Source organism: Heloderma suspectum, chromosome 4, assembly GCF_057233095.1.
Source record: "Heloderma suspectum isolate Gila_16-S chromosome 4, 16-S_ref, whole genome shotgun sequence".
Lineage (NCBI taxonomy): Eukaryota > Metazoa > Chordata > Lepidosauria > Squamata > Helodermatidae > Heloderma > Heloderma suspectum.
The window spans coordinates 262,619,971-262,643,705 of NC_139461.1; the positions used below are offsets into that span (position 1 = coordinate 262,619,971).

General features: G+C 43.8%; 1 long non-coding RNA gene across 1 annotated transcript in view; it reads left to right on the forward strand.

Annotated features, from left to right (window-relative positions):
* Positions 1-20,327, forward strand: part of LOC146348606 (uncharacterized) — a 32,328-nt gene extending 12,001 nt beyond the window's left edge. Inside the window, exons 2-3 of the long non-coding RNA XR_014790677.1 lie at positions 6,728-6,821; positions 14,563-20,327. This is a non-coding gene — a long non-coding RNA (uncharacterized LOC146348606). The remainder of the gene's footprint in view (positions 1-6,727; positions 6,822-14,562) is intronic.
* The last annotated feature ends 3,408 nt before the right edge of the window (positions 20,328-23,735 follow it).

Here is a 23,735-nt window from a genome sequence, read left to right on the forward strand (position 1 = left end):
TACCATTAGGCAGAGTGAAGCAGTTGCTTCAGGCAGCAGATGTTGGGAGGCAGCAGCACAGTGGTGGAAGAGAGAGCTGTGGGTCATGCGACCTGCTGTGTGCTTCTTCAGTTGGCCAGCACAGTGGTGGAAGAGAGAGCTGTGGGTCATGCGACCTGCTGTGTGCTTCTTCAGTTGGCCAGCTGCTTTCAGGTGGATTGGAGGACACCAATGTTGAAAGAAGGCCCAACTTCCAGTCCAGTTGACTTTTGTACATGGAATGGGAGGGGGCACCATCTTGTCCTTCACCTCAGGCAGCAACATGTCTTGGGCCACCCCTGCTCACTGGGATGAGGTGCCTCCATTTGTTTGAACCTGGCTCTGCTCCATTCAAATAGGTACAAAGTGGTGAGTGTGTCAGATTTTTAGCACCAAGGGCATTTGGGGCAAGGGAGAGCCAAATCCTCCCCATGCCTGCTGTTCACCTCCCCATAGCCCCTTGCCCTGTATGCATTTTTAATCTTGCAGAGCTCACTTCTGGTATGAAGAGTTCGGTTGGGGGCATAGACCATGGAGTAGGAAGCTCTGGGCAGAAATAAGGTTGAGCACCCTTTGGCTATTTTGGATGCGAGTTCCTCCCAAATCAGTCAACACATCTGGGGAGGGCCACATGCCTTGCATGCAGAAGAGTAGACAGTGCTGGGCTGGATGGAAAAATGGTGTGACTCAGGATAAAGCCACTTCATATGTTTAAATGAGTCAACTCTGAATCCCATTATTTGGACCTTTTTTTTTATAGTGGATGAATCAGACAGAGAGAGAGGGAGTTTTGAAAGAAGCAATACAGTAGAACTCTATAGTCAGGGAGTGCTTTGCAGTCACATCAGAAGGATAGACCAGACCATCGCTGACATTTTTCTTCTGACACGTATCATTCATTTGCGTTAGGAACATGAGCTGCCTAGAAGGGCCAGTCAGACCACTGGCCCTTCTAGCTCATTACTGCCTATACCAGGGATGCACAACCTGCTGTCCGGGAGCCGCATGCACCCTGAAGCTTTGGTCTGTGCAGCTCCACCCTATGTTTCCCTGCAGCACAGCCGATCAGCAGAACTCCTTTCTTCAGCAGTAAACAGGGAAACTCCATTCTTATCTCTGATCAGTCATCGAAGATAAGGATTTTTTTAAAGGTTCTTAAACTTTAAGTACCCTGCTGGGTGATTAAACTTTAAATACCATTAAACTTCAGAATTGAGCTGCATGGAGTTGGGCTTTGCATTGCATGACTAAAAGCTGTTGCACTGGGTCCTATCTCTGAGCAGATTTGCATAGAATTGAGCTCACGTGGTGAGAAAATGTCCAAATTGGTAAGAATTACATTTGTGTACATGTGTGCATGCATGTACAGTTCTCAGCATAACTCAGAGGTGGCCTTTGGCTAAAAGATGTTGCACACCTCTGGTCTGCACTGACTGGCTTCAGACAGTATATTTCCCTAGAGATGCTATTGACTGAACCTGGGACCTTTCGCAAGCAAAGCATGTACTCTACCACTGAGCTGCAGCCTTTTCCTTTAGAGTGTTGAATCCCAAGCCCATGGGCCAAATCCAGCTCACCTGGGGCAGTATCCAACAGTGACATTCCGCAAACTCAAATAGCCCTAGCAGAGCTCCACTAAAACTTTCAATTGCACCAGTGGTTGCCCATTATGCTTGCGCAACCAGTTGTGTCAGCAGTTGCACAACTGGTTGTGCAACGCATGCACAATGAGTGCAAGCACTTGTGTAACCAGTTGCACGATGGCAATGTACAGCAGGAATGAACAACAAGTTGTACAACAGTTATGCAAAACTGTTGTGCACTTTTTTGCATGCTTGTGCAGCCGTGCTTGTGTGAACATAACTTTAGCTGGATTCTTTTCTTGCGCATAGTTTCCACTGACGTCACATCATTTGTGCTGACACAGTTGGATACTGTCCCTGGTGTCCCATTCTAACCCTCCAGGGTTCCCCAGATGACCATGCCCACTTTCTTCTGAGCACCAATCGTTTGGTGGTTTCTTGGCTTTTGTGTAGTTTCCCCCCCCCCCCACACTCTAAAATGGTGAAGTGCCTTTCCCAAGTTACTGACAGCAAGAGTTTTAGGCTAAAATATGCTGATATTTTGTTGTGATTTCCCCCCTATCAAGCCTTCAAAATGCTTCCAAGAGCTTCTTTGAAATGGAATTCTACCCTTGGATTGAAAGAGGGTCAACACTCCTGCTTTAGAGATTAAAACAAGTGAGACCTGCAATGAAATGTTGTAGTGCAGAGTGTTCCTGTTCAGGGTTCTTCTTCAAGGAGACTCCATTCTATTCCCCACAACAGTCAGCATTCTGTGCCCACTAAGCAAGCTTACTCCTCATTTGGTTGTTTTGGGGTCCTTAAAGATTTTTTGTACTTCCACAGACCTTGAGGTTTTCCCAAGCCTGTGGGAAAATGCACTCTTGTGCTACATAAGGATTGACACTCAAAGAATGAGTTTGCTATTAGTAGACTATTCGATATTTGTAGATAGGAATACTTTTTAAATGGTGGGATTTTTTATGGGATTGAAAAGCAGCAGTTTCTGAACCACCTCAAGAAGATACGCAGGGAAGCGTCTAGTGATGGGCACCAGATAACTCTTGGCTGGCAGCAAGGACAAGCCTGGTCTTGAAGATTAATCATCTCAGCAATCACTGCATTCTGGATCCTCAATTCTATCTGATAGGCCAGCAGAACAATAGGTCATAAAACAGAAGATGGCCTCATGAAATGTTTAAGTTTGGCTTCATTTATTTATTTGGGATTAATTGAGCCCTGGAGATGTTTTGTTTCCAAGGAGTCCTTTGAGCCAGAGGCCACCAGGAGGACTTGGCAAATGTCCAGAAAAAACAGGTATCAATGCTGTTGTTTAGAAATATTTAATCCTGAGCCAATTGTGTGCAGCAAGAGGGAACAAGATAGCTTTTCTTACTGATTTTATGGCAAGCTCAGGACCTCAGATGATCAAGTTCATGCAACAGTGAAGGGCCACTCCTTTGCTAAAGGTCTAGCTGCGCTGCCAAGGGTGTCATCCTTACTCCATGTCAAGCTGGGCAACTTAGCTTTGATGGAACATCTAGAGCAGCCTTTCCCAATCTAGTGACCTGCAGATGTGTTGGACTACAACCTCCATCATCCTCAGCCAGCCTGGGCATTAGAAATGATGGGGGTTGTAGTCCAACACATCTAGAGGATGTTAGGTTGGGGAAGGCTTATCTAGAGAGAGAGAGAATAGTGGCTTACCATAGTAGGGTGATGCCAGAAGTGGAGAAAATGTAGCAAGTGTTCTCCACATTACCTTTTAAGTCACACTTGGACAACACCAAGTTAGGGAATTGGATGTGTAGTTTCACCATATCTGAACCCTAATGGTATACATATGCAGAATTCTTTTAGCTCAAGTTGGCCCCTTGCAGGTTCACATGGCTGTCAGGAACTAAAGGTATATAGATCTAAGCTGGGCTCTCCTATTTTGGATTCTGATCTGATTTGGGGTGTAGACCAGCATGAGCTGTGAAGTATGAAAATAATAACTGCCTTTCTGGATCTGCTGAAGGTTCATCTAGTTCAGCAGTTTGTTCCCAGCGAAGACCAGGCATATGCTTCCAGAAACAACAACAAGGGACTGAAAGAGATGGCCACCCATTCTTAGTTGCTCCAGCGTCTAGTATTCAGAAGAATATCTTCTTGGAGCATGGAGGTTCCAAATAGATGAAGGTATCCATGATGAGCAGTAGCTATAGCCTTCTTAGGCCAATCCTCCATCTATTTGTCTAATTCTTTTTTAAAGCTATCTAAAGCCATCACAACCTTGTAGTAATGCATCCCACATGATTGCATGGAATGCATTGATTATGCATTGTGTGAAGAAACAAGTCCAGCTGGCAGGCTTCTTCTAGTATATGTGGAATACTTCAATGTGTGCATGCCATCTTTTCCCCAGGACACTTCCCTTTTTTTTTTGGCGGTGTGCAAGGCCCTGAACTGGGAACACAGGAAGTTGTCATGCAAACATGTCCTTTGATTTTGTGCATGCTTTCAGTTCCCATTCTGTTTCATCACCTTCATCACAACGTGAGTGTTGTATCCATATGGGATTATCACCTTACTGCCACCTCAGGGTAATGCATGCTGGAATATGCCCAAGAACCTTTGCCTTTTCCCCTTGTTAGTGGCATGTATGATTATACAGGTTCTTGACCACACATTTTATTTTGAGCCACCCAAAGAAACTGTGATCAGTCAAAATGTTCATAGCCATTTCTAGCCTCATCTTCTCAGTGATCCTGATGACTATCCTTGCACTTTCTGGAAATGAAGGCATAGCCTGAACTGTCCTTAGTGGCAAACCAACAGGATATTTTAGCCATCGTAAAAGGGCATCTGAACAATAAGGACAGCATATATTTGTCATCCTCTGGACTATTATGAACTGATTCACCACTGTTGTGTCATAAGGTAAATGAGACCTCTCAAAGTAGCCCTACGCTTCTTAAAGGAAACAAACAAACACCCCTGAAATGTTGGATTGTTTCTAGGTATAAATGCTGTTGCTGCAACATACTCCTACTGCAACTTGTCTTTGACTTCAAGATGTCTGGTTTTGTAGGAATCACTCTTCTGTATCTGTACTTCCCTTTCTGGAAGTGGGAACAGCTATGACTTAGGAGGTTTATTAGGGGAAAGTAATTAGGAGGTTTATAAGGGGAAAATTGGACACTAATGGGCACTAGTGAGTGGGTCATGGACACATTTATACCTTACTGCAAATCTGTGGAAAATTGTAGCCTATTACTCAGAAGCAGAGCTGCCTGGTGCTGAATTACTTCCCAAGGCATTTTCTTGAGTCCAAACAATAATTCCTGTAGTCAGTTCAGTTTCATTCCATCCTGTCAACACGGTGGCCCCAGAAGACCTTGAACTGCAGTCTACTGCCCAAGAGTTGAATGTTGTCAGTGCTGTAGTCCATCTCTCTGCATGGTAGGGAAAGTGTTCCACAAGACAACGTGCGAGGAGAGAAAGTGACTAAATCCAAAGCGTATGCCTTAGTGTCAAGGAAGTTTACTAGACAGGTTTTAAAAGTATGTATTTCTGTGGTCCTGCAAAAATGCACAGAGGCTGGAATGTGTAACAGGAGACCGCAGTGGGGAAAGGCACAGCATACTTTCCTGTGTTTCATTTTATTTACATAACAGACAGTGATGACGTGTAATGTGGTGAGAAATAATAATTTGACTAGAGAATTGCTCTCTGCGGGATGATTACAGCTTGTGCCACCAAGCTTTGCTATCTCCTGAGTAAGCTTAGCCTCAGTGTTTGGGCTGGTATGCATCTTTAGCAGAATTACGGGGCAATCTGATGGGTGGGGCAATCCTCTGAAACTCACTTTCAGCACAACGGATAGGTGAGCCTACAGATGGTCTTAGCAGGCTGGGTATCCTTGGAGAAATAGTAAAATTGTGCTGGATCCTGGAGTGCCTGCTTTCCATCCCATCCATCCATCCATCCATCCATCCATCCATCCATCCATCCATCCTCCCTGGCTGTGTAATAGCTTAGCATGACCTTCTTCACACAGACAGGGCTTGTGCAACTCCATAAGCAACCCAAATAAACATTTCAGGTGCCAATATTTGGAAGTTTGTCAATGACAAATTGTGTCATTTGAGCATTGTATCTCAGGATCCATTGCAGCCACTTGGAGCAGCATGTTTTGGGCTGGCCCAGACCAGCTCTACATACAAAATTTCATATACTTATCACCCAATTGCCTCCTGCCAGAGAAGATCAGAACAGCCCTACTTGATCAGAGCAAAGGTTCATGCTATTTTCCATAGTGGCCTACAGGATGCGTCTACAAATCCCACAAGCAGGACTTGTGGGAAGGGCACAGCCCTCCCCTGCTGTTGCCCCCCTACCAACATGGCACAGCAGGGGCAGATCTCCAAGAAGTCAGGTTTCAAGGTCCATAGGAGTACTACTTGTCAGTCCAAGGGGCCAGAGGCTGGTCATGTACTCCAGTGCGGGTTCCATGTTTTTGAAGGCCCTTGGCCCTCAAAACAATAATAGAAGCTCAGCTAAAATGTATGCCACATATTAGGAAAAGTAGCACCAAGTCCAAGAGGTCACCAGCATGGTTAATGAGTAGAGCTATTAGAGAAAAGAGAACTTCTTTCAGAAAATGGAAGTGTTGCCCAAGTGAGGAAGACAAAAGGGAGCACAAGCTTGCAAAAAGGAGATGCAAACAGACAAGAAGAGATGCAAAGAATCATTTTGAGGAGCATATCACTCACAACATCAAGGCCAACAATAAAGAATTCTTTAAATATATCAGAAGCAGGAAACCAGCTTGGGTGGGGCAACTGGACCACTGGATGACAATGGAGTTAAAGGAGTACTAAAGGAGGATAAGGAAATTGCAGAGAAGCTGAATGAATTCTTGTCATCTGTCTTCACTGAAGAAGATATAGGACAGATACCTGTGCCTGAATCAATGTTTTCAGGAAGGGAGTCTGAGGAAATGAGGCAAATAGTAGTGACAAAAGATGAAGTTTGCAACCTTACTGACAAATTAAAGGTAAATAAATCACTGGGACCAGATGGTATCCATCCTAGAGTTCTTAAAAAACTCAAATTTGACATTGCTGATCTTCTGACAAAAACATACAACATGTCTGTTCCAGGTAAATTGGTTGAAAGTATTATTAAAGATAAAATTAGTAAGCAAATGGAAGGACAAGCCCTGCTGAAAAAAGAATCAACATGGCTTCTGCAAAGGTAAGTCCTGTGTTACTAACCTTTTAGAGTTCTTTGAGAGTGTTAATAAACATGTAGACAGGGGTGATCTGGTAGATGTTGTTTAGTTAGACTTCCAAAAGGCTTTTGACAAAGTCCCTCACCAAAGACTCCTGAGCAAACTTAGCAGTCATGGAATAAGAGGACAGGTCCTGTTATGCATCAGTAACTGGTTAAAGAACAGAAAGCAGAGAGTAGGAATAAATGGTACATTCTCCCAATGGAGGGATGTGAATAGTGGGGTCCCATGGGGTTCTGTATTGGGACCAATGATTTCCACTTGTTTATAAATGATCTGGAATTAGGAGTGAGCAGTAAAGTGGCCAAGTTTGCAGATGACACCAAATCATTTAGAGTGGTGAAAACAAAAAGGGATTGTGAGGAGCTCCAAAATGATCTCTCCAAGCTGGGAGAGTGGCCATCTAAATGGCAAATGCAGTTCAGTGTAAGCAAGGGTAAAGTGAAGCACACCAGGGCAAAAAATCCCAACTTCAAGTATAGCCTGATGGGATCTGCACTAGCAGTGACCCACCAACAAAGAGATATGGGGGTTGTGGTGGACAGTTGGATAAAAATGTCAACCCGGTGTGTGGCTATTACCAGTAGTGTAGTGGCAAATTCAGAAGTGCAGGGTCCCTTCTTGACAGCCACAGCCACGCCCCCTCACAGCCACGCCCCTTCTAAGGTTGTGCAACCTTGTAAGATATACAGCCTTCAACTGGGATCCAAAAACAATGCAGCTGAGAGTAAGGTAGGGGTATTTCAATTGGATGTCTGAGAAAAAATGCAGGGGTGTTAAAATCTTTTTCACCCGCTCACTCCAACACAAACATTTTAGGTTTTTAAAATAAGACACTCTATGGAAGCTTCAACCTCTCAACTCAGCCCTCATGGACAGATCCCTTCTAATTTAAACAGCCTCCGTGCATACTCCCTTAGTGCCCCAGCATTACCCATTAGCCTTTCCTAAGCTCCTTCACTATATCTCTCCCATCCTGCAACAGAAACGTCCACACACCTAGCTGGATTGAACCACACATACACGCACGTGCATGCGCGCGCACCCCCTACCTTCTTTCTCCTCTCCCCCCAACTGATTTTTTTCTGTTTCCCTTCCCTCCACCAGGGTTTGTTTGCCCAGATACATGCCAACCTTGTACCAAAAAGTGTAGCTGACAGACCAGGTTGCATTTGGCAGTTCTGCTTACTGTAGAAATTAACGTTCAAGAATTCACAGTGCAATCCAATGGGTTTTTATTCTGAATTAAATTTACAGAGATCTTGGGAAGGCAGCTAAGGCTGCAGTCCTATGCTCACTTACCCGGGAGAAAGCCCAGTTGGCAATTGAACATAGTGGGACTGACTCCTGAGTAAACATGCATAGGACTGTGTGATAAATCCTAAAAACTGGCATAAACCAGCCACCTGTCCTGCCCTGTAAGTAAATAATGCTGGCAGCACCCCCCACAGCAGCAGCCCTGAATGGGTGGCCAGTGTTGCAGGAGACGAGGGCAGCGCCAGGCGCACAGGCATGGAGCAGGGATGGGTGGAGAAGCCAAGAGCTGAGGAGGAGAAGGGGGGTGAGAGGAGGCTGCAGAGCTCCCTCAGCCTCCCTCTCTCACTTGCTCGCTCCCTTTGTCTGGCCAGCAGCTAAGAGGCAGCCGCCCGCACTTGCTCTGTTCCCTCCTCCTTCCCTAGCAGACTGCGACCCTGGCTGGGGGCTGGCTTCAAAAAAAGTGCCGGCGCGACACCCCGGCATGACCCGCCACCACTACATTGCTGGCTATTACAAAAAAGGCAAACTCCATGTCAGGCATAATTAGGAAAGGAATTGGGAATAAAACTGCCAATATCATACTGCCATTATATAAATCTATGGTGCAACCACACTTAGAATGCTGTGTATACATAGTTCTATCACCACACCTTTATATATATATATATATATATATATATATATATACACACACACACACACATATATATATATACACACACACACACACACACACTGTGTGTGTGTATATATATACGTAAATATATATATATATATATATATAGCTGTGTGTGTGTGTGTATATGTATATATATATATATATATGTATATATATATATATGGAAAAAATACAGAAAAGGGCAACTAAAATTATCAAGGGGCTGGCGTATCTCCCCTATGAGGGAAGTTTACAATAGCTGGGATTGTTTAGCTTGGAAAAAAGGCGAGTAAGGGGAGACATGATAGAGCTCTACAGAATTATGCACGGTGTAGAGAAAGTAAATAGGGAGACATGTTTCTCCTTCACTTATAATACTAGAACCTGGGGTCATCCCATGAAGCTGATTGGTAGGAGATTGCAGACATATAAAAGGAAGTACTTCTTCACACAGCGCGTAGTCAAACTATGGTATTTGCTACCACAAGACATAGTGATGGCCACCAATTAGGATGACTCTAAAAGGGGTTAGAAAAATTCCTGGAGGGGAAGGCTATCAATGGCTACTAGTCCTGATGGCTATGTTCTACCACCAGTATCAGAGGCAGTAAACTTATGTACACCAGTTGTTGGGGAACATGGGTGGGAGGGTGCTGTTGCACTTATGTCCTGCTTGTGGGTTCCCGGTTGACAGCTGGTTGGCCACTGCATGAACAGAATGCTGGACTAGATGGACCCTTGGTCTGATCCAGCATGGCTCTTCTTATGTTCTTATGGGCAAGACATCTTTAGTGGGGGCCCTCAGCACCTTCTCACCACAATTGTCACCAGCTGCTATTGCTCCTCATCCTGTTTCTCATAATCTCTCTTGACAGACAGAGAGCAACTAGGCAATGGCATCTACTGCTCCTCCTTCTCACTGCCACCATTTTCTGGGCCAGACTGAGAGGAAGGAGAACAAGCATGCTGCAATTGTGTAGAGGAGGAGCACATCCAGGGGGCTCTTGTCAGTGGGCCTCTGCTGGGGTGCCCAACCATGTCTACCCTTAATGCCAGTCCAAGGAGGTGAGAGATTAACCTCTAAAGGCAGCTGCCAAACCTCTAAAGAGGCAAAGGCATATGATCGTGTAGTCCAGTACAGGGAAGCAGGTAGATGGTTTCCAGAAGAAGGGATAGGAGGCATCAGGAGTCTGTACAGCAATGATCCTGGCTGACAGCTTGCTGAGACTGCAGAATATATATATTATTATTATTATTAATTATTATTATTATTATTATTTCTATACCTCCCCATAGCCAAAGTTCTCTGGGTGGTTTACAAAGATACAAAGCATCAAGCCTGAAGCAGCAGTCATAGAAGGCTGGGAGGGGTCCTGTTGACTTCCCAGAGCACCTGATTTGGCTGGGCTGGCAAGCTGCAGTACCCTTCCCAGTCTTTATCAGGGTCTGGCCAGAAGTTTCCCTCTCCCATGAGCAGCCCTGTGGGTGCCTGCTACCAGATGCCCCAGTTCAAGTCTTCCCGGAACCTCCATAGCCACCGACAGGCCTCTCCTGTGCGCTTGCATTCATCTTAGGCCCTTTTAAAGCCATCTAAGCTACTGGCCACCATCACATCTGGCGTTATGCATTGTCTGAAGAAATACTTCACCCTGTTTGCCCTGACTCTCCTGCCAATGTCCTAGAGCTCTTTGGCAGACTCCCTCCCACCCCCTCACCTCTTAGAAAGCTCTGAGCTCTATGTTGTTTACAGATTGCGGCTGCACAGTCTGTGATGGCATCTGAAAAAAATATTTTGAGGTTGACATAGAAGAGGCAAAGTGAATTTATTGAGGGTGGTGGTGGTGGTGGTGGTGGTGGGAGATTCGTCCCAGATATTAGATGTCTGAAAGAGAAATAAAGGTATATTGCACTTTCAAGTTCTCATCCAAAATATAGTTTTTCTCAAGTAAGTCTTATTGATTTTGAAAGACCTAACATTTACATAAGCATGTTTAGGATTTCTACCTTATTTTAATTTATAGTTTATGGTTTAGTTATAATTTGTATGTGAAAAGTGTCTTTCCCTCAAGTAATCACAGGGGTCCAAGCAAAGGAGAGGCAGGTATGTGTGTGGGGTGAGGTACTTGTTGGGGGGGGGCACTTGCTCCCCCACCCCACTTTGCCACTTCCTATGTGCTCTGTCAACCATGTTGCATACTCTGCGCAGAACTTTCCAGATGGAGGGCTCTTAGCACTAACTATCAGAAGCCGCTGTGCTGTTGTTCCATCTTTTATTTCTTATTCATCTTTCATGGATTTTCCATGGTAAGAAAAAACATGGAAGAAATGGCAGGAAAACATGGGAGGACTGCAAGTGAATGATGTTATTGTCTAGGCCCCTGTAAAATTCTGTGAATGAGGTGGGGCGATTGCACAGTGAATGCCTCATCTGGAAGCACCCCCAATCTCCTTGTGCCTTTCCATGCCACCTTCTGCTGCTATTGATATCACTTGCTATTGCTTGGCCTGTCCTTGCTTTACCGAAGCATTGTTCTTCCTCCACCTTTTCCTGTTTCTGAGGAGCAGACGCATATACATCAGGTCATTGCCAGGAAGGAGAAACCTTTTCCACCTGCCACAGTCTGGACTGGGCAGTGATTTTACTATGAAGTGCTATCTCAGGCCAAACAGGAAGGAAGGCTCTGGCTGAAGGGGTACTTCCAGGTGGACAGCTCCTAACTCTACCAATCAAAATCCATTCTGCCTTTTGCTCTTTTTTCTGTGGAAAGAAAAAAAGATGGATTAACTTGTGGGTAAACACAGGAGGGTTACAATGGGAGACATCTGGACAGCTGTAAAATTATATGAATGAAGCTGGGCGATGGCCCAATAACAGCCTCATCCAGAAGCAACCAAGAACAGCAGGGTGTGGCAGGTGTAGGTCTTTATTTTCCTATTCAAGAAGTGGGAAATACTGCTGTTTAGTATCCCTTTCTTATAGTTTTGGGCGTATGTGGTGGCTAGCGCAAGTATGTCTAGAAATGGTTTTTAATGTTAAAGATTCATGGGTATTGGTTGCTCTGAGAAACAGCCAAGAGTCTGTAAAATTCAGCTGTGTTATTTATTTATATGGTTCAGAACAGCGTTGAATTTCAGGGAATTTGTTCAAGGAGTGTAGATCAATGCAGAGCGGATTTAGGAGGGCTGAAAAGCATGAGGAAGGAGAGAGGCCAATAGCAGGGAGGTAGGAACATGCAGATTCATGGAGCGGGAATACAGTGGAACTGGAGGGCTATAACAGAATCTAGATGTTTGTTAGGCTAAGGTAACCCATTTCACAACATAAAAGCCCATCAATGGAAATGATGACCTATCTCCCTTTAGCCTAGCCCTCTACATCCATTCATGCTTCCTAGGGGTCTTGCACATTTCCTCAGTTTTTTCTGCAGCAAGACTATTCTGTTTAAGGGGCATTTAGAACCAGAACTGAACATGACAAAAAGAGAACTGGGGTTTGAGGATACTTGGTGAAAGCCAAGATGTGGTTTATCTGTTGAACCCCTAGAAGATAAAGACAATATTTATGAGAAAGAGACATTTGAAATGAAAATCTGAACTTTCATGAGTTATAGAAATTTATTTATTTATTTATTAAATTTATTAATTGCCCATCTGGCTGGTCACCCAGCCACTCTGGGTGATGTACAACAATAAAAGCAGTTCATACAATAAAATTCAACATTAAAAACATCACATTTCTAAAATTACCCTAGCCCACCCCAAATGCCTGCCTGAATAACTACATTTTTAATGCGTAGTGGAAGCTCATTAAAGAGTTCCCTAGGGAGGGAGTTCCACAGAGTGGAGGCCACCACAGAGAAGGCCCTCTCCCTCGTCCTCACCAGCCTAGCTGTCCTGGCTGATGGGACAGAGAGAAGGCCATCCGAGGCTGATCTTGTTGAGCGGCCTATCTGGTGTTGCTGGAGGCACTCCTTGAGATAGGCTGGGCCGGAACTGTACAGGGTTTTAAAGGTCAAAACCAACACCTTGAATTTGGCCCGGAAAACAACTGGTAACCAGAGCAACTCCTTCAGCACTGGAGTGATGTGATCTCGCCGGCGGCTGCCTTTAATCAGGCAAGCCGCCGCGTTCTGTACCAGCTGCAGCTTCCGAACCGTCTTCAAGGGTAACCCCACATGGAGTGCATTACAGTAGTCTAAATGAGAGGAGACCAGGGCATGCACTACTGATAGGAGCAAATGGTCGGGAAGGTAGGGGTGCAGCCGCTGTATCAGATGGAGTTGGTACAGTACTGTCTGGCTCACAGCTGACACCTGAGCCTCCATGCTCAGATCACCCCCAAGCTACAGACCTGGTCTTTCAAGGGTAGCCGTACCCCATTCAGCACCAGGTCAACATCCCCCAACCTCCTCTTGTCTCCCACCAAAAGTAGCTCGGTCTTGTCAGGGTTCAGCTTCAGCTTGTTCCTCCCCATCCAGCCACTCACCGTCTCCAGACATTTGGACAGGGATTCTATGGCCAACCTTGGTGAAGATTTGAACGAGAGGTAGAGCTGCGTGTCATCTGCATACTGATGACACTGCACCCCAAACCTCCTGATGATAGCCCCCAGCGGCTTCACGTGGATGTTAAAGAGCATCGGAGAAAGGATGGAACCCTGTGGCACCCCGTAAGTGAGCTGCCACGGGTCCAAAACCTCCTCTCCCAGTGCTACCCTCTGGTACTTGCTGGAAAGGAAGGACCGGAACCACCGTAATATGGTGTCTCCAATGCCCAACCCCTCCAGGTGGTCCAGGAGGATACCGTGGTCAATGGTATCAAAAGCCGCTGAAAGGTCGAGGAGAACAAGGAAGGAGCATTCACTCCTATCCAGAGCCCTGCTCGTATCATCCACCAAAGCGACCAAGGCCATTTCTGTTCCATGCTGCCCAAGCCTGAAGCCCGACTGAAATGGATCTAGATAATGGGCTTCTTCCAAGTGTGCCTTCAACTGCATCACCACCACCCACTCAATCACCTTGCCCCAAAATGGCAGATTCGAGACTGGGCGAAAGTTGTTCAGAACAAATAACTTTTTCAGGATTCCAGCCAAAATCAGAGATAGGTAACAAAGATGCTGGAACATACATGATCTCCTTTCCCCCTCCCCTTCCCCCCACCCCAGGCACAATTGGCTACCATTCTAGCACACTGGTTCTCTCCAGCTGTTTCCATACTGTTATGAGTCTCTGGGCCATTTCGCACATAACGCTAAGCCAACCAGGGGTTGTTCTAGGTTTATCCAAGGGTTGTCTAACCATCACATAACCCACACTGACTGGGTTCCCATGACATGATAACCATGGTTCTTGCCAGTTGTGGCTTGCATATTCAAAATGACAGCTAGTACACACTGCAAAGCCCCATGGGTTTAATTAATTAACTCATGGTGGCTTAGTGTTATGTGCAAACCTGGTCTCTGTGTTTTTGGGAATAAAGAGTGAGATTATATTTGGGGATATCTATCAATGCTCTTTTAAGAGAAGTCAAGGAGTCCTGTGGCATCTTAAAGATTAGGAACGTATTATAGTATAAGCTTTTGTGGACCAGAGTCTACTTTACTACCTGCATTAAGTGTTATCTTAAATTGGCAGGATGTAGAGGAAAAAAAAGGTAGACATGGAGATTAGAGGGAAATGAAACGTTAATTGTGTGTATAAGTCAGGCTTTTTTAAAGTCTAGTTTCATGAGTTTACAGTAAATAATGCTATTTTTTTTTCATTTTCTGGGAAACCTCTTATTCTGGTAAGTCAAGTGTTGTCATCTTGGATCATGAAAAATTGTTCCACTGTGGAGAGCCTGAATCAGTGCCACTACACACTTTCATTATTATGACCCATCCCTAGATGAAGACTGCTGGAGGAATTTCCAAGAGGACATGATACAGGAAGACCTGGAAGCTGCATAAGACAAGATGTGAATGGAGCAGAACCTGGCATGTGAATTTCCTCAGATTTCAGACAGAGTAGATGTCATATTTCTTTTTCACCTAGTGATGAGTTCTGCCTCTGGTAGTGCACAGGGAGGCTTGCTTAGTGCCTACTTGAAAGTCTTATGGGCACTAGGCAGATACCATTTTATTCTCCCAAGCTTTTAACATATGTTAAGTTTTAATAATTTGATTGTTTTACTGTTGCTGTTTTACCTTGATTGATTGTTGTTTTATTGTATTCTTGTGGTTGTTTTGTTTTGTGAACTGCCCTGTAGGAATTAGCAAAACAGGGTGTCTATGAAATCATAGACAGATTAAAATATGAAACAGCTGAGCTACAATTCATCAAGAGGTTCAACACTATCTTCTGTGGCTTGAATAGGGACAAAGGTTTTAAATCACACTATATGTGTTAATCCACTCACCAATGCAAGGACGTCTGTGTTATCACCCAACAACTGTTTTAGGAAAGGCCACTGTGAACATAATTATCTCTGTCTGTATTTTCTGCATTTCGGTTCCCTCTGATCTCAGTGTTTACAATTCCTATCCACCCTCAACCATGTGTATATACACACTTGGAACTCAGGATAACACTTCATGCATCTGATGAAGTGGACTGTAGTCCATGCAAGCTTACACCATGGTACATTTGTTAGTTTTTTTTAAGGTGTCGCAAGAGGGTTTGTTGTTTATGAAATCATGCAGCCTCCCCAAATCCCCAAGATGGACTATGTAATACACTTCTGCCTTTTTGTACACTGATGTGTCATCTAGTTGATGTTAATCAAATTAACATCAGTGGTGTGATTTGCTTTTCACCTAATGGTCAAAGTAGATTGTTATATCCACTCACGTCATACAAGTTTAATAAGCATGTTACATAACTCCTGGTTTAGTATCCAATTTCAATTGAAGAAACTCCTATTTTTAGAGAAGATCCTTGGTAATTTGTCAGTCACTATCGAGATAGCAGCTTCCACTTAAGGCGTGGTGTTCTCTGTGGCACATGTCCTGTAAAACTGCATGAACGTTGAAGTGCTTGCAATAAATGGAAAAAATAGCATAAAAAACAGACATACCCCAAACACCTCCCATCCCAGATGCATATGGGCTCCAGCTTGTGAACATTACAAACATTCAAAATGTCTTTCCAGAGGAAACAGACATCACCCAATGATATACACTGAAGTATTTTTGACAAGCTGTAAAGTCTTACACTGTCAAGGTGACTTCAAAAGAAAGTTAAATTACATTGATTTAGAGGCTGTCATGTTAGGATTGCAAGTGACCGTCTTTTGGTTGAGAGAAATGGCATGTACTTGTTTTGTTCATGCACATGGAAGTTAATTGTGGCTAGGGATATATTATGATTGATTTCTGTTTCTATAAGCTTGCCTGTTAGTATGGGTACCAGGTGAATTGCAGCTGGTAAGAAAGCACCCCTTTGGTCATCTTTACACCAGACTGATAGATGATAGTTTTGGAAAGAAATGTTGCTGTAAGAGGCCTGACCCTACCATTAGGCAGAGTGAGGCAGCCACCTCAGGCAGCTGATTTGGAATTAGGGTGAAAACAGTGGAGGCTGGTGACTTTGATGTCAGTAGGGCAGAATCCACCCCTGGTTTCAGTCAGAACCAGTCAGAACTCTAAAGGAGCTATCCAGCATGTGAAGCAATTGGACTATGTGTCTATTTTACAGAGGACAGTCCTCTGTTTGAAGGGCTGCCAGAAGACTTACCTCTATTGCCCATCAGTTGGACAGCAGATTGAGCAAGGCACATAGTCTTCAACTCTACAGAGAGAGGTACTGTATTTCTATTTAAATTAAAACAATTATTTCTAAATTTGTATCTCTCTCTATAAATTAGCATATGCAAATCTTATGCAAACCACATTCCTCTTTTGTCCTCTTTTTTGGTGATATATTTCCCGTTTTTTTTCAACAATTCATAAGTGACCACTCTATTTGGGATGTCTTGAAAGGGCAGCTAGTTGTTATTTAATATTTTTTATTGTGTTTTTAGTTCCAGGGACAGGGAGAGGAACTTGTGGGATTTCCTGCCTCAGATGCCAAAATGAGTTCACCATGCTTGGGTACTATGCCCCTTGACTGGGGATTGCAGTGTGTGTGTGTGTGTGGGGGGGGAGGCAGCAAAATGTCTTGGGCTGGTCCTGTGTTGTAGAATTGCAGGGTTCTGGGGAGAAAAGAGGAAAGATCTATTAAGTTTTTATAGAGTTGTAATGTTCTGGAAGAAGGAACAATATTTGAAAATACAGACGTCCTTTACCAATAAGCTGTGCATTACTATTTGGGCATTACATCAGGCAGCAAAATGACTTTCTTGGGCCAGGACTGACTGTGTTTCTTGCCTGCTCAGTCTGCTTTCCAGGTGCTAACTGAATGGGCAACTTCAAGGCCCCTACTCTCCCTTCTTATACTGTATTTCTTTACTTTAAAATTGCATTTGGTCTGGACAGCCTTTCAAATGGAGGACTGTCCTCTGAAGAAGGATGCATGGCCACCCTATATGGGACAAGAAAGTACTGGAATCCCACTCCCTGCTCTGTTGTAGAACATCTTTTTGATATAATTCCAGAAATATTTAAAATATGATATTTTGCCTCTCCAAATTAATATGCATTACCATTTTCCAGGCAAGGGGGCTTTGTGGATGCAAAAGATTTAAAAGAGAAACACACATGCTACAGCCAGCCTATATTCACTATGAGATTGTGTGGAAATGCTTCACATTGACCTGGTTTGTACGTAACCCTAACCCATGGTTTATTTAACTTACGGTGTGTTGAATTCTGGATTGTCATGATGTGTGAATGTGGCAGCACTAAGAAAACATTTTTTGTTAATCACGAACAACCCAGAAAGAGAACCTATAGTTTGTTGTTGGGTTGTGAACTCTGGGTTATCATTATGTGTGTGAACCCAGAACCATGGGTTTTTCTTGGGCTGTTTCGCTAGGCTACAGAGGTGATGGCCAAGAGTGATAAAAAATATCCAGCTGCTCCACATGCCAGGACTACAGTGCTGCAAAGGCATTTGACATATAGGGAAGGAGTAGGCAAAGGAGTAGGGTAACAAACAACCCAGGGATTGAGAAAACAATCCACGGTTTGTTTGATCATCTGCCAGACAACATCAAATCATGGATTAAATAAACCATGGGTTAATAAACCATGGGTTAAATAAACCATGGATTAGCATTATGTGCAAACTAGGTCATTGTAGGGGGGCTCCAGAAATGTTGGGAGTGATGGTAGTGGTAGAACAGTGAGAGAGTACAGCTGCCCCTCCATGAAGCTCTTGTTTGTTAGAAAAGACATGAAATTGCAAGGCAACTCATATTTCTCCTAGGAGGACAGCAGTGGCATTAATAGCAGATTAAAAAGTCTTACAGTATATCAGCAGTTAAGCTGATAGCATGCTATGGACTTCAGGAGAAGACACAATGCTCCCTTATAAGGCATCCTTAGGCACACTCACCTAAAAAGACCTCATGGCAGAAGGGTAGCTTAAATATCATGAGAAGCTTTTAAAACACAGGCATCAAATAAATCCCATATACAAATAACAAATGTCATTCTTCAAGTGGAGATCTTTATGTAGCCTGAACGGCACATCCACTCACAAGCAGGAGGTAGCAGCAGGCTTGGGCGAACCCCAAGGTTTGCAGTGTGTGTCGGGAATGATCCCAAACAGCTCGATCAGAACTGGGCGTGCTCAGTGGGTATGGAATTCTGACTGTCAGTTGGGGGATAACAGAAAAAAGGGGTATGGAATAGGGTGTCCTGGAAAAGGGCATAGCTGGATGGCTGGCTGCCCAAAATCCTGAACAGGAGCACTCCACACTGCAGTGTTTTGTTTCAGCTCCCACATGTATACCCTAACACAGTTACGAGCATTAAAATCTCTGTCAATATAAGTTGTTTCTGGGGCACTTTTAACCATGCAACGTGTCCAAGCAGTCACACATTCATTGTCACGGTTACAATGGCCCTATATAGTGGAACACTGTGACATTGCTTTTACAAAGGAAGAAATGAAGCAAAAGAAAATGATTTGCCCAAGGAGACCAGTAAGTTTACAATTCCACCAGGGGTTGAATTTCAGACCCCTGCCCCCAACTTAAAATACAACATGCTTGCAGAGTGCACCATGCTGAAAATGCTAGCAAAGTGAACCCTGTATGCGAAAGCTCCTAGAAAATGCCCCCCCAAATCATAGGCAATAGAGATGTGGGAGCACAGAGTGCCCCCCCCCCCGCAATGTTTCTGCCATCAGTAATAAAGGGTGCACTTTTTGGAGTCTTTGCAGTATGTGAGTTCATTTGAATCTAAACATGAAATCCATAGATTTGGGGGAAGGTCCAAAAGACTCATAGACCTGGTTTGCATATGACAGCTAACCCATTTAACTCATGGGTTGCTGAATTCTGGTATGGATTGCCATGATGTGTGGACACAGCTCTGCTAACAGACCATGGTTTGTTAACCACGAACAACCCAGAAAGAGGACCCATGGTTTATTGTTGGGTTGTGAACTCCAGGTTGTTTAAACCATGGTTTGTTGTTACATGCAAAACCAAAACCATGGGTTGTTTCACAAGCTACAGAGGTGGAGGGAAAGAGTGGTAAAAAAAAAAAATCAGCCTCTGTACACATCAGTACTACAGCACTGCAAAAGCATTTGGGATACAGGGAGGGGGCAGAGGGCAGAGGAAGGAGGAGGGAAATGAACAACCCAGAGACTGAGTAAACAGACTGTGGTTTGTTTGAGCATCTGCTAAACAAACTCTGGGTAGTGCAACAACCCATTGGTTAACCATGGGTTAAACAAACCATGAGTTAGCATTATATGCAAACCAGGCCATAGTCTGGCAGCTTTAAAATTTTTTAACCAGCAGACATGTGTAGATTTTATTTCTATGTCAATATCTAAAATTCCTGGCTGATTGTCTGTGGTTAAGCGCCAGATACAAACACTGGCTGTACAAAGCTACTAGCACGTTCTGCGAATATGTATGTATGGAATGAAAGCGAGAGAGCGAGAGAGATTCACTAATTTAATAGTAAGATTCAAGAGAACAAGTACAGGGAGAAAGATGCCATAAAGGGCAAGAGAAAAGTCCAAAATTTCATTTTAAATCTGAGATGCTTAGAAATGTTGGTGTGTGTGTGTGTATTCATATATATGTGACCAAACTGGGATTGGTGAGTAAGGGGGGAATGGGGAAATGTGTCACTTCTTAATTGCAGTCCAATTCTGTGGTACTGATGGCCCATTAATTTCTATTACTGATCAAGGAGCAGAGAGCAACATATTATGATGCCAGCTGTCTGTTCTCCCCAGCACCATTTCATCATTTAATGGGCAAAATTATATGTAGCACTACTGATATGTTTTCATCTCTCTCTCTCTCTCTCTCTCTCTCTCAGCTCCTTGGGTAACACAGGGAGACAGATATTAGAACATTTGTTCTTGTATAATTATATGAAATTTTACTTAATATTATCTGAAAGATTCCCCACCCCCACTTCAATATTAAACAAAATCATCCAGAAGCTGAAATGATTCTTCCTTAAAAGTGCTCTTGATTTATCTAGGGTGGTATCTGGGCTGGGTTTCCCATAGTTATAATCAAATTCATTATTTTCTCCTCCTTTGAATGTTATCAGAATTCTTCCACAGCTTGTCAGCGCTGGAGTTCATAAAAGCAGCTCCACCTTGTAGCAACAGCCACACGATACAGGTTGATTATGCCATCTTTAGAGTCTTTGAGCAGATCTACATGAAAACATTTGGGCTTTTTCTCCATTCTCTCTGTGGTATCTTGCATGGATTAGAAGTATATGGAGCAAAGTGATTGTGGGTGTGTTCAGATGATCCTGATGGGAAAAGAAGCCATCATGGCTTCTCCCTCCCGCCCCGTGTATGCCACACACGCATCACCATTTGCATAATCCCCTGTGATGCAACGTGGATTGGCATGTCATTTGAACCCAGCACGCGGTGCGGCAGGGGTGGCTTTGTATCCACTCTACAACCTCTACAGCACATCGTGGGTTTTAGGGTGGGTACAAAGCCACCCCTGCTGTGCAATGCGCCAGGTTCAGACGACATGCCAACCTATGCTGCATCACAGGGGATTATGCAAATGGCGGTTGCATGCATGGGGGAAAGGGGAGAAGCTACGATGGTTTCTTCTCCCTACATGATCATCCGAACCCAGCCAGTGTGTGTGTGTGTGTGTGCGCGCGCGCACGTGCCAAAAGCAAAATTGCTGCTGTGCTTGTTATTTGCACTTGTAATAAATCAATGGACACAACCAGTTTTCCAGTAAGGGGAAGGGAAAAACATAGATTAACACATACAGAGGTCAAATTAAGCCCTCACAAATGGCCATGCAAATTGTTTCCTAAATGATAATGTTGGCAAATGCTATTTTGGGCTGCATTAATAGAAGCATAGCTTCCAAATCCCGGGAAGTACTAATTCCCCTCTACTCAGCACTGGTTAGGCCTCATCTGGAGTACTGTGTCCAGTTCTGGGCACCGCACTTGAAGAAGGATGCAGACAAACTGGAGATGGTTCAGAGGAGGGCAACGAAGATGATCAGGGGACTGGAAACAAAGCCCTATGAAGACAGACTGAAAGAACTGGGCATGTTTAGCCTTGAGAAGAGAAGACTGAGGGGAGATAGGATAGCACTCTTCAAGTACTTGAAAGGTTGTCACAGAGAGGAAGGCCAGGATCTCTTCTCAATCATCCCAGAATGCAGGACACGGAATAACAGGCTCAAGTTACAGGAAGCCAGATTCTGGCTGAACATCAGGAAAAACGTCCTGACCGTTAGAGCAATACGACAATGGAACCAATTCCCTAGGGAGGTAGTGGGCTCTCCCACACTGGAAGCATTCAAGATGAGGCTGGACAGCCATCTGTCAGGGATGCTCTGACTTGGATTCCTGCATTGAGCAGGGGGCTGGACTCGATGGTCTTACAGGCCCCCTCCAACCCTATTATTCTATGATTCTAAGCTGTAAGGTCTATGGGGCAGAGAGAAAATGGTTGAATTAATAATCCTGCCATACAAATGTCAAGAGTGTTCTTTTTCCTCCTCAGCAATTCAAAGGGATCCTCTCAGAGAGGGGCTGAGGCACATTAATTTCATTCGTCTATCTCATTTTCCAGAAATGCACAATCTCATTCCAATTGCCTCATGAAAGAGAGATCTGAAATACACTTACATAAAGTCCCACTAGAGGGCACTTGAGCTGTATTAAATGGGAGGCAGAAAAGAAGTGAGTAGTAGACTTGCTCCTCAAAATTCTACTCTGTGAGACTGGATGTTGAGTATTCACTAGAGGTTTTCTAAATATTCAAATATTTGCAGAACATCCAGCAAATATTTGTTATCTATACTTGACATCCAATAATATTTGTAATCAAACAGCAGAAGGAAAGACTGAAATCAATCTTTAAATATCTGATAGTTTGATATCTGATTTTGCATATCCCCTGATATGCAATGACTTTTAGCAATTGCTAATGTTTGGTAGTTGGCTTGTAAGTATTTAAACCTTGCCTGTATTGATAGTTAGTATGCAACAGTGTTTAGTATTTGAATACTCTTGATAGCTCTGGCATGCAAACGTATATAGTGTTCAATAGTATCTTGCAGAGTTTGAGAGCTGTCAATACAGGATAATTCATATTTGATGCCTGCAAAAATCAATACAAGAGTTTCCAAGTAAAAACACTCAAAATTTTGAGATAAAATTTCACACACACACATTTTAAAATTTCAGCATTGATGTTTTATAGTCAATGTCTGAATGGCAAAAATGAAGTGTTAGCAAATGTTCAATATTTGGTAATGTCCATTTCAGGACTAGTGTATATGTAAGAGATCCTGACATGTAGACACATTCGCTATGCCTGGACTTGAGAGGCAGACATTGAGCACTCTCGCACCAATGAATTCTACATCATATTGCTGTCACCTGGAGCAAAGCATGAGCTAATGTAGAGATGGCAGAAAGAAAACCAGTCATTGATGAAGGCAGATAGTGCCCCAGCTTGAAGATGACACATAGTAAAACCAGTCCGCGAAAATACATGAACCTGACACAAATGCTTTCTTCCTAGTTTTCCTATCCATGAAGTGGAGAACAAGCTGGTGTAAGGGAACAAGATCCTGTCAAACAGGACTACTGTATTTTGCTAAGCATGGAGTGGAGAGTCAAGTAGTATTTCAAGTGTGAGATCCAGAGATCGTAGCAATTTCTGAGGACTTAGGATGTGTTAAACTCCCCTGAGGCAGTTTGCTAGCCTTCTCAAAGGCTTCTTCTCAAACTTCTCAGCTGTTTTTGCTGAGAATGTGCTCTGGTGGTTCATCCCCAGTTTTATTTTTAAACCTATTTAAAATGTCTCCTTGTGTTCAGTAGTACCATGAATGCCACAACTGGCCATTGCAAGCTCTAAAACAGGGGTGGGCAACTTGTGGCCCTCCAGAGGTTTTGTCCTACAATTTCCATCATCCCTTGCCATTGGTTCTGCTGGCTAGGGCTGATAGAGCTGTAGGCCAAAACCTCTGAAGGGCTACAAGTTGCCCACCCCTGTTCTAAAAGTAGAATCTTCAGATAAGGCGGACCTTCATCCCAGCTGAGAAAAGTGCTCTTAAAACAACTAAGCAATAAGCTCCACAGGTTTCCCCATATTATCCATTGAGAGTTTGGGCTGGTAACCCAAGGATTAGGGCAAACCAACCTAACTTGACCAACTAAGGCTGCAATCCTATACACACTCACCTGGGGTAAGTTGAATCGAAGTAAATGTGGCTTACTTCGGAGTTGACATGCATAGGATTGCAGTGGAAGCTACTGCTCTTGAACAGAATGAGAGGCTAGGATTTTTGGATAAATGGATAGTAAGTGCTTCTAGATGGATAGCTCCTAGCATGACCAAGCCAA